We start from the raw sequence: 12,018 nt of genomic DNA on the forward strand, positions 1-12,018 counted from the left end.
TCACTCCTTGATTCCTTCAAATGAAGAAACTAGCCAGCCTAGGATATCCATAAGTTTGTCGCTCTATGGTATAACCTTCAAGTAAAAAATGTCTAAAGCTTCCAAATTCAGCGATTCACCTGAGAACTGGCCTGTTGTATCAGGTCAGTGATGCATCTCTGCTGCCATTCTGGTTCTGGCAGTGGCCAACCAGATCCATCTGGGAAGCCCACAAACAAGTCATGAACATGACTTCCTCTTCTTTCTTCCCAGCAGCTGTAAACTGATGGTTCCATCAACTCTTGTGACTAGTACAGGCAAGAACCAACCACTTACAAAGCTACCCTAGAAGAGTTGCCTCACTCTTAACTTCAGTCATTACCTAAATGTCTTTCGTTAACTAAAACTTCTGTCATTAGTTGAATTTTTTCACACACTATTGTGAGTCTGGCTGATGGACCACGGGAGCACGCAGGGTCTCTGAGGGAGACAGAATTCACAGCTTGACTCATGAGCGAAAGAGAAAATGGAAGAAGCATTGTTGCATCAGGTTTTATAGGATTAGACACATTAGTGAAGGTCAGATCTCTCAATTATTCGCATGCTATTTTATTTAATGCATTTTATATCTCACCATTTTCTCCAAGATCAAGGTGACATATGGTGCTCCCCCTCCTAAATTAACCCCCACCACAACCCTGTGAGGTAGGTTAGGCTAAGAGGTGGTGACTGGCCTGAGGTCACTCAGTGAGCTCCATGGCTGAGTGGGGATTTGAACCCTGGTCTCCCAGGCCTAGTCTGACACACTAACCACTATACCACACCAGCGCTCAGTGTGTCTGTTGTTAGAAGGCCTTCCTCCATTAGTAGAGGTGAACAGGAAATGCTGCAGCTGAGACCTTAATCTAAATGCTATCCAGGCTGGAAGCCATTTACTGCTTCAGCTGTGGTGGTGTGATCCCCTTTCCTCAGAAGACTGTGTTGGCCATGGTGGCATCTTCTGGAGCAGGGCTAGGCAACCCTTTTTCTGTTGAGGGGTTCATTCTCTCCGGGATTATCTACCTGAGGGCCACGAGCCAGGAACAGAATAATTCTGGATTAACTAATCTGGAATAAAGACCACCTGCTTTACTTTTCATTATATCTTACTCAGACTTGAATTCCCAGTCCTATGCAAATCTATTCAAAATAAGCCCCCAGCTGGCCAGGAGGGAGGCACACAGAAAACAGGCCAATAGAGCTACTAATCTAGAAAGCAAGTGAATGTAACTCCTTTCTAACTTTAGTGTGGTATGTGTGTGCGCAAACACACACACACACACATTAGGAAAGGAGGAGAAATTTGTATCAGTTGACATTAAATGGAGAGCCTACTTCATCTGCATTTTCCAAAATAATGCATGAACCGAAACCCAACCATCCTTCAAATGTGCATTTTGCTGAATTTTACAGTGCAATTTTTCAGCTAAGTTACAAAAACGCAGTTACTAGGGTAAAGTATGCGTATATATATAAGCATATGCTGTTGAAAATAATATAAAATTACTATGAGGAAATTGCTTTGCAAAAATGTGTATATTACAAGAAATTTGCACTAAAATGCTGATGAATTTTTGCAGGGATATATATATATATATATATATATATATATATATATATATATATGATGGAACTGAGGAGAACTGAATTAAAGAATGACAAAACGGGGAACTGAAATCCATTTCTTTTTTTATCAAATAAAATAACTATTCCCTTCCAAATGTTCTGAAACTACAGGGTGGTGGGGAGGCTTAGTTCAGTGGCAGAGCATCTGACTTGAATGCAGAATGCCCCAAATTCAATCCCTGGCATCTCCAGGTAGGGCTGTGAGAGATTCCTGCCTGAAAGCATGGAGAGCTGCTGCCTGTCAGTGCAGTCGTAAAAGGAGTTGGAGTTCTTATTGCCAAATACACTGTAATGAATCCAAATACAGAAAAACACAGCAAAACTTCTTCTAAGACACTATATCCTTTTAGGAACCAAAGAAACAGACACCATATATATTTTTCATATACTTCTATCATAAAAAACAAGCTGAAGAAGGCATCCATGCCGAAACGGGGCCCTGTCCTGGTCTCCCTGGTTTACATTTGACACGTATTTGAGAAGCCTGTCAGTGCAGGGCATGAGCAGGAAAGAAGGACCTCTGATGGGACCTTCTGGAGTGACTTCAGGAGACATCTGGGTCCACTTGTGTCCTAAGCATCCTCACACAGGAGAGATATTTATTTTGGTCAGAGCATTTGCAGCTCACGCTTCAGCCAAAAAGGCCCCCACAGCTGCTTACATACGAACAAAACAAGACCATCCCTACAATTAAAAGAAAAACAACCCTACATGACACACAAAGGAAAAGGGACAAGGAAGATCGAAATCACAACTTGGGCATCAATTTCTAAACAGCTGTTCCAGAAATGACCAGCTGGTCCAGGATGGAGCTGGGTCTTCAGAAAGCTGATGGAAGTATCCCTCTGCTTCCCATCTCTCCCACAGAGGCAACCCTGATGCGGTTGGCCTACCATAGCATGGAGTGAGTCCTGCTTTCTGTATTATTCACACCCTAAGCATGTCCCCTGTGTGTGCTCACGCTCAGACCCCTTTCCCAACAAGAGGTATTTCCCCCCCTCTGTGGTGCTGGTAGGCTTGTCAAAGGCTGACCTGAGCAAAAGGTTAGTTAGCTGAGTAGGGGCCAAAGGGTTGCTGGGTGAAGGGAATTGTGGGGCTGGGGTGGGGGGAGGAATCGTGAAAGGACCGGGCTGCAGCGTAGACGGCACATTGATTAACGAAGCCACACCAAAGCAGTTCCATTGCCAGCGACCTGCTTAATTCACAAAACTCTTAATTGTTCCAGAGTTGGTTCAGTATTCCTTCTCCTCCCAACTCCTCATACAAAGATGCCATTGTGTGTCGTGGTGATGACAGCGTTGTTTTTTGGGCCAGAGAGAGAGAGAGAGAGAGAGAGCGAAGAAAGAAAACTCTTGCGGTGGGGGGGGGGACGTCTCCCAACAGGGTGAAGAGGTTTAAATCAGCTTAGCCCAAATGCCAATTAATAAGGAAGAGGATTAGCCTCTGAGATCTATGGAATAGAGCATCATTGTATTCCTGGGAGGCTGTGGAATTTTATTTCCCTTTCCTACAACTTGGCTGTGCTTGCGTTTTCCTCCCCAACAACAGCCAACCGCTTTTCTTGACCTCATGTAGCTTATGGAGTTGGAGCCACGATGTGCCTCTGTGGGTTCTGCCATGGTCCAGTCTAACCATTTATATGGATCTGCAGTCGTTTACCTGGGGCTGATGGGAGCTGTAGTCCAGCACACCTGGAGGGCATCAGGAAAGTGAATGCAGATTCATTTGGATAAAGATAAAACTTCTTCACACGGGACTTAGTTGAACTATGGAACTCGCAGCCACTTGAGGGAGTGATGATGGCCAGCGAATTGGATAGCTTTAAAAGAAGGCTATGCTCTGACTTCACAGTTAGAGGAAGCAGTGCTTCCGAATCCCATTTGCTAGAGACTGCAGGAGGGCAGAGGGCACCCACAGGCATCTGGGCAGCCACTGTGAGAACAGGATGCTGAACTAGATGGGCCATTGGCCTGATCCAGCAAACTCTTCTTATGTCCTTAACCCTATTTTAAAAATAACTTTATGCTAGAGATCTGTGAATATATGTGTGCAATTTGTCCTCAAAGAAGGATCCAAATATTGCATGATGGAGAGCCAAACTGTGTGCAGAATGCCATTATGAGAGTGAATTATATTTTCTGTTATTTTGCATAGATTTATTTGGCTTCTGGGAGACCGCAGAGAGGCTTTGCAAGCTGGACAGTTCCAAGCATGTCTCTTAATATTTGTTGCTACAGCACAATGACCCTAAGGCTCGTATTCCATCCCTCTCTTTACACTGGATGACTGATGAAGCTCCTAAACTCCACTGGCTAGTCTACCATTGCCTCCCCTTGCTGATAGCAGGCCTGGCTGAACTCTTAAAAAGAGTCACCATCCAAGATCCACTGGGGATTGAACCTTGGAAAGCCTTCCGCATGTGCTCTGTGAACTGATCTATGAAGCCGACACATTCTGAGTCAGGCAGTTGGCTGCTGCTTTGAGGCAGAGAGAGAGAGAGAGAGAGAGAGAGAGAGAGAGAGAGAGAGAGAGAGAGAGAGAACTCTTACCCAGTCACGTTAACTGGAAACAGGGCTGGACTGCTCGTGAGACAGTGGCCTCAAAACAGCAGGCTCCACACAGTTCGGAGAGCAGCAGATCTGTCTCTTGCTCTTGTTGGCCTATTCTTCTTCTATGGAGGTGCCCCACCCCCAGCATTTTTTGCTTTGCCTCTAGCAGGAAAATTTCCTGGGCTTACCCCGACAGGAGACTTCAGAGATACAGCCTGGGACTTCCGACTGAACTATGGGTTCTGACATACGATGCTGCCTTTGACCTGGTCTACACATACTGAAGTATGAGAGAGCATAGTTTTCAATGTTCCCGTAAGAGGAAAACCAGCTCAGCAGGAAGCAGGCTAGGTTCCCTCTCCCTGGTGTGCTAGTACTCTACTTGCAGGGATTTTGTATGGGGGAAATGGCACCTCAGCTTGCACTGGTGCCAGCCTAGTCTACCACTTCAAATTTTTACCGCCTTTCCCCACGGCTACTTGTGTGTACAGGGCCTCGTACTGAGTCAAGCACTGCTAGCTAAAGAGATGCTAGGAATTGTAAGAGAAGCATACACTGGGTCACTAAGTTATGGCCCCCTTCCCTTCAGAACAAGTCCCGCTGCATGTGGCATAAAAGTAACGCAGAAGATTTTGGCTCCATTCTGTTAGAGCAGATCCAGCTTGGTGGTGTTATGGGAAGGTTGTGTGTGCACTGAAACAGCACATCTAAGGGCTCATCCACACTTCTGCTTGTGTGTTGCCTAGAAAGCCTGGGTCCAAACAGTTTTCCTCTTGCCCCCTTCCTTCCCAAGGGAAAACCTGTTCTTTAGCAATAGATCAGAACAAATGACAATTGGGGGGGGGAGGCGAATTGCTGTTTGCTCCAACTGTGTGTTAAAGAGCCGTTTTCCCGGGGGGGGGGGGGAAGCAGCAGGAGAAGAGGAAGTGTGGATAAACCCTAAGATTTGGAATGCTGCATCCGCATTACATATTTGGGATGATTTCAAAGTGGTGTAAGTGTCATGGCTTCCGCTGCCCACCAAATCGATGTGGCATCATTCTGTGAGTCTGTGTGGGGCTGGGAAATAAGAACATAGGAAGACCTGGCTACTAGCACAAAGGCTCATCTAGTCCAGCATGCAGCTTCCCACACTGGCCAACCAGATGTCCATGGGAAGCCCACAAGCAGGACCTGAGTGCAATAGCAGCGCCCTCTCCACTTGTGATCCTCAACAACTTGTCTAAGGAGGTAACCATGGAGGTAGTGCACAGCCATCATGGCTAGTAGCCATGGATAGCCTTATAGAAAACCTCAGAATTGTAGAGTTTGAAGGGATCCAGTGGGTCATCTAGCCCAACCCCCTGCAATGCAGGAATCACAGCTAAAGAACCCTTGGCATAATTACCCTCCACCCATTGTCTAATCCCCTTGTAAAGCTGTCTGAGTTGCTTTACAACTACATCTTGTGTCACTGAATCCCACAGATTAACTGTAGAAGCTGTTCCTGGTTTTTTTGGATGTTCCAGCTTTATTTGGATGTCCCCGTTGGGTTTTAGCATGACGAGAGAAGGAGAGAGAAAGAGAAGAGGAGAGAGAAAGAGAAGGGGAAGGAGAGAGAAAGAGAAGAGGAAAGAGTGTTGAGGCTCTCCTGAAAAAAGCACCCATGCCACTAGTGCATGAATGGCCAGAACATCTTTGCCCAAGATGTTGGAGGAGATGGCTCGGCTGTTGTAGCCGCCGTGTAATTTATGACAGAGGTTTGCGCCATTGTCTGGGTCCCTCCTGTATTTTTGTGAAGGCTCTGCCTCTCTTCCCAGACCCCTGCTGCGCCCTGGCTACTGTACGGTTGCTAAGGGACATGTCATGTTGTCTATCACTATGCGGGGAGGTGGGGACGGCCTTCAGTGGGCCCATCTGGAGCCTGAGGCCTACATCCCCACAGGCGGGACTGATCGTGGCCCCAAGAAGTACAGAGGGCCTGGGAATGGGACGTTTAGATTCCCCTCAAGTTCATGGCCACCAGAGGCCTTTGGTTCTCAAGGGTGGGTGAGGAGGGGTGAAGAGTGGATTGTTGGCTGTTCTGCTCAGGGTTTTCTGGGCTTCCCCCCTCCCCCCAATTCCGTCCGTATCCTCGCCTGCATACTGATCCCCCTGGCCTATTCTCCTCCCGACATGTGCCCACATAAATAAATTACCCCCACTGCTTGCATTTTGCGGAACAATTGGCCCCCTAAACTCTATTCATCTCCAGACAGCGCCTATTATTCCCCCGATTAAAGCCGACAGAATGGTTTGCAAGGGATACTGTTAACTCTGTCAAACTGTAAATAAGATGCTAATATAAAAATAAATAAGGGAAAGTGAGAGAGAGAGGGAGTTGGTTAGCACGGAGGGCTTGCGAGGTGGGGAGAAAACAGGGAAAGGACAAAGAGAGGGAGACTTCTGCGCCTGCCGCCTTGGGAAAGCAAATGAATCTGTAATGACCACTGTGTACAAACTGCAGGAGATAATATAATGGCAGCCCTTGCAAGCACTTGGGCCTGTTTTCACCAAGGCCTGTTTATTATGAAAGCCTCATTGAGACCTTGGTTGTATAAATGGCAATGTTGCCAGTGGGGACCTTCTCCCCATCCAGTCCTCCTCAGCCTGATTTGCCACCTCTCCAGATAACGCCTGGCAATGTCTGGGGTTTTAAAGGATTGGGGAACTGTTTCCTTTTTTTCATTTTGAGTCCATGCACCTGATTTCTAGCATTTAGTACCACACGATACACTGGAATGAAGAATTATAGGCATTTGATCGATCAGTTGAACACCATGGATTACTTTTCTTCCGCAACCAGAAGGGCGAGATTTCAGCTGGGGCTCCTCCTGCCTCCTTCCACCTTTTCGGGCCTCCCTCTTCTGCTCAGGGGTGGGAGGAGAAACCCAGTTCAGTGTACATTCAAAGGCAATCCTACAAAAACTGCGCTTTCTGAACGAATGCATAAAAACCAAAAATGCAGCCACCCCCCCCCAAAATTCACACTTCTATGAATTTTGCAACGAAGCCCTCCATCCCAAGTAATTTGTTGTTTTGTTTATTAATTAAACTTATTTGTTTATGGTCACCCAAGGGCCTCCAAGTGATTTACAGTGCATAAATCTAAAACAATAAACAGGGAAGTATCGTATTGCATGCAACATATTCGGAAAACAGAAACAAAATACCAGTGCCCTCCCAAAAAAGTAATAAAAAATATTAGCAACAATAAACACAGCAATGCTCCCACCCACTTACCAGCAGAGAAATGTAACATCTAAGGATTAACACGCTGCTCCCTAGCCCCCAGACCATTCACATTGACCCATCTCCCCCCTTCTCATCTCCCCACCCAACCCAGAAGTCCAGTGTCAAGGCCAGCTGCTGTAAATCAGTGGTGGGTGGGTCTTCCAGGGATTGTCTGGCATCTCTCTTTTCAGTGGAATTGGAGGTTTTTAAACAGAGGTTGGGTGGCCTTTTATCAGGGATTTGTTAGTTGTGGTGCCTGCATTTGCAGGGGCTTGGACTAGAGGACCCTTGAAGTCCCTTCCAACTCCAAATCAGGGAGGAGGAGAAGAAGAGGAGGAGTTTGGATTTGATATCCCGCTTTATCACTACCCGAAGGAGTGTCAAAGCTGCTAACATTCTCCTTTCCCTTCCTCCCCCACAACAAACACTATGTGAGGTGAGTGGGGCTGAGAGACTTCAAAGAGGTGTGACTAGCCCAAGGTCACCCAGCAGCTGCATGTGGAGGAGCGGAGACGCGAACCCGGTTCCCCAGATTACGAGTCTACCACTCTTAACCACTGCACCACACTGGGAGAGTAGCAGCAAAAGCCAACCAGGAAGATGGTCAGGGGTTTACCTGCTCTTCAGTTGCTCCAGTTTTAATGTACAAAGACGCATTATATTTGGGGGAATTGCTTTGCACTTGTGTGTGTATATTAGGAGGAATCTCCACTGCTGATTAATTTTGGTGGTGACTTTTTAAGAAAGCAAACACTTGCAGACCAATATGAAAATGTTGGCAAAATAGACTGCAAAAATGAGAAACTGGATGGATTTGCCACCCCTACTTCTCTTCTTAAGTCCAGATTAATCTAAAGCACCTTTCCCCAAAGAGCTCAAGGTGGCATATACAGTTCTTCCCCTTCTCCATTTTATCCTCACAACAATCCTGTGAGGTAGGTTAGGTCGAGAGGGCTAGAAGCCACTGACACCCTTCTCCTGCATGAATTTGTCTAATCCTCTTTTAAAGCCAGCCAAGTTGATGGTCACCACTGCTTCCAGTGGGAGCAAGTTCCATAGTTTAAATTATACGCTGCGTGAAGAAGGATTTCCATTCATATGTCCTGTTCTGATGAAGGTAGAGTTTTGCCCAGTGGTCGATGGCTCCCCATTCAGTAGTGAGGGACCAAGACTGCAATCTGGGAGAACTGGCAGTGGGCAAAACCTGCTCTTTGTCCCGGAAACCAAAGGCAGGTTTAGAAACTTTGAGGAACACTGCTGTACTCTTACAGTATCAGTAGCATCCCCTTAACTCCTGGGAAGTAAAGCGTTGCCACATAGAGGGGGGCGAATATGACCTCAACCAACAGAAACATGCCTCTGTGGCCACTTCCTTTCCTGCTGTGCCTTTGCAAACCTGCAGAGGTGGAGAATCTATGGTCCCCCAGCTGCTCTTGAACTCCTTACCCCCTTCAGCCCCAACCAGCTTTGCCTGTGGCCAGGAACAGAGGCAGTTTTAGCCCAACAATATCTCAGTGGCCACCCCAATTTACAGGCACTTCCCTCCCCGTAAAGACAGGCACATCACCAGCTGATAGAGAAACAAGACATCACAATTATATTCAGGTTGTCCATGAAAGGGAATTATTAAGCGTTGCTCATTCCAATGACTGCAGCCAGAAAGAGTCTGAGAAATAAGCCCCTTCATTATAATTATTCGGATTTACCCTCCATCAAAGGCTGGGTGCGGGGATTGATCCTTTTAATCTGACCACATGCTTCTGCTTTGGGGATCTCTACTGGTTTGTACCACCTGCTTCCAACCCCGTGTGGCTTTTGGTAAAAACCTTGGCAATATTATACGAGGTGTGTGTGTGTGTTCCCCTGTTTGTTTTTTAAATAAGAAAATAATGTCATTTAATTTGAAAAAAGTAATAAATAAGGCTAGGATGTGGCTAGTTAGGTGCAAATGCATTTGCTCCAGAGAGGACACAGTTCTGTCACTGCCAACCATACCCTTTGCCACCTTAGCACCCTCCAGATGTTTTGGAATTCAGCGGCCATAGGACCCTGCATCCTAAAGCTGTGCTGGCTGGGCTGATGGGAGTTGTAGTTCAAAATGGCTGTGTTGGCTTGGGCTGATGGGAGTTGTTGTCCAAAACCATCTGGAGGACACCAGGATTGCAAAGACATAGGTCAGTCTTTGCCATTCTGCTTTCCTCCAGATAGAAATATCAATAGTAGATCTTTACAGCTGGGCTGGGATTTTAGTGTGGGATACAGGTGTGCAATTGTGGAAATTCTAGATGGGATCAAAGTACCATCTGGATCATTTGTGGCCTGCCAGATACTTATGATTCAAGCCTGGAGGCCTTCATATGAGAACTGAGATGGTTTCACCCATTCATCTAACTTCGTTGTTCCAATATGTATGTTCTCATCTGCATTCTACCGCTCTGGGATTCCATATTAACTTGGAGAACTTCTAAAATTGATTCTTGCCATGGATTCTTGAATACCAGTTGCTGGGGAGCAACAGGAGGGGAGAGGGCTCTTGTGCTCAAATCCTGCTTCTGGATTCCCACAGGCATCTGGTTGGCCATTGTGAGAACAGGAAGCTGGAACTAGATGGGCCATTGGCCTGATCCAGCAGGCTCTCCCCAAGTTCTCACGGAAATCTTACCTTGGTAGGGTAGTTTCTAAACTCGCTTACATATCCCTCTCTGTCCTCCCACCCAGACTAGCAAGTTGCATTATCAGAGTTCGCAGGCAAAAACTTTGAAGGGAGACGAATGAACAGGGGGAAACTTTGAGAGTTTGAAGCAAGACTAGTGAACAAGGCCTGGAGAAAGGGTTGTGGGCTTGGACACGCCACAAGTGCCAAACTAAGAGTCCTGGAGGCATAGCTGTCAACCTTCCTTTTTCTTGCACTGGGAAATGGCACTGGAATAAGGGATTTTCCCACAAAAAAGGGAAAGTTGACAGCTATGCCTGGAGGGCTGCATTTGGCCCCTGTGCCTGAGGTTCCCAACCCCATTTGATAAAAGGTACACTGGCTGCATCCAGCAAAATACACACACAAGCAGTGTAAGGGCTTAACCTCCCTCAGTGCTGTTACTTGAAACAAAAGTGGTATGGCCTAGAGATGGCTTTGAATTTGGTGGCAGGGGCGCCAAACGGAAATGAACAGTCCGTTACATAAATTTGTTTTTAAATCTCTTTCTCTTGCCTCCCCACTTCCTCCTTGTCTTCCTCAGGAGGATGCAGTACAGAAGGACAAAAGCGATTCTGCAGCAGATTCTTGCAGCGCAGCTGCTGAAAACGATTCCTGTGATGTCCTTGCGTGTGCTTCGTGATGGCCAAGCCTGTTTCTTTCTTCTCCCTTTTAATGGGACCAGGACTATGACGACTTCAAAAATGCAGCGCCGTTGAAGCGAAGAGACTTATGAGTTTCATTATTTTTGTAGACTTTGCCTTCGGTGTCGGCGGGGTGTGTGGTTTAAAAAGGGGGGGGGAATGTACCGAATTATTTTTATATGAATAATAAATGCAACTCAAATGACTGGAAATGTTTGTCGTGACTTTACTGAAAGAACAAGGCAAAGCTGGCAAATTGACGGGGTCAACTCACAGGAGGGTTCTTCGGGCAAATCTGGAAGGCTCAGGTGTTTCCTGAGGAAATACAGAACCAAAACAATGTGTTTGTGTGAGGGCGTCCTGGTCTCAGCCAAGCACTCCATCCTCTCTGTCCAGATTAAGGCCTGAAAGACCAAGGAGGTGGGGCTCAGTGTGGGCACATGGAGCGCAAGTTGCACGAAAGCCCAATATGTGACATTGCACCACATCCATAACTAATCATGGGGCACCTCTGTAGTTGAAGCATCAGCCTTAGCTTCTAATTTTACTAGCTTTGCAGAGATAGCCTTTCTTTTAATTACTGGATTTCCCTTGGTTTTTGAAAAGGAAATGTACCAAAATTCAACTTTATTTATCAATTCATTTGCATTTATAGTCCACCTATCCTCTAGGAGCTCAAGGCAGCACACATGGTTTTTCAACCTCCATCAGGCAGCACAAGTCTTTATAAACAACTCTGCATATATAAGCACAGTTTAAAACGATTCCAGCAGGGATGCGGAATAGACTAAAGATGCTTAAAGGGATTGTTGAAAGAGGAAGAACTGTAGCTCAGTGGCAGAGCTTCTGCTTCACCTGCAGAAGGTCCCTAGTTCAATCCCCAAAGGCATCTCCAGGTAGGACTGGGAAATACTCCTGCGGTGAAGACAATACGGAGCAAGATAGCCCAATGGTCTGACTCAGTATGAGACAGCTTCCTGTCTTCCTAACATTGAAAAGGCATACAGAGCCGCTGCCTGTCTAAATGTCTAGCGGGAGGGAGTTCCAAAAGGTAGGTGCCACCACACTAAAGGCCCAGTTCCTATACAGTGGTACCTCGGGTTACATACGCTTCAGGTTAAGAAGTCTGCTAACCCAGAAATAACACTTCAGGTTAAGAAATTTGCTGCAGGATAAGAACAGAAATCATGCTCTGGTGGCGCAGCGGCAGCGGGAGGTCCTGTTAGCTAAAGTGGTG

The 12,018-nt window shown here is 46.5% G+C and overlaps 1 long non-coding RNA gene across 2 annotated transcripts in view; it reads left to right on the forward strand.

Moving 5' to 3' along the window:
* Positions 1–10,993, forward strand: part of LOC117039029 — a 30,934-nt gene extending 19,941 nt beyond the window's left edge. For both annotated transcript variants that reach the window (XR_004425729.1, XR_004425730.1), the window contains exon 3: positions 10,682–10,993. This is a non-coding gene — a long non-coding RNA (uncharacterized LOC117039029). The remainder of the gene's footprint in view (positions 1–10,681) is intronic.
* Positions 10,994–12,018: the final 1,025 nt, after the last annotated feature.

Source organism: Lacerta agilis, chromosome 17 (genome assembly GCF_009819535.1).
Source record: "Lacerta agilis isolate rLacAgi1 chromosome 17, rLacAgi1.pri, whole genome shotgun sequence".
NCBI classification, from domain to species: Eukaryota; Metazoa; Chordata; class Lepidosauria; order Squamata; family Lacertidae; genus Lacerta; species Lacerta agilis.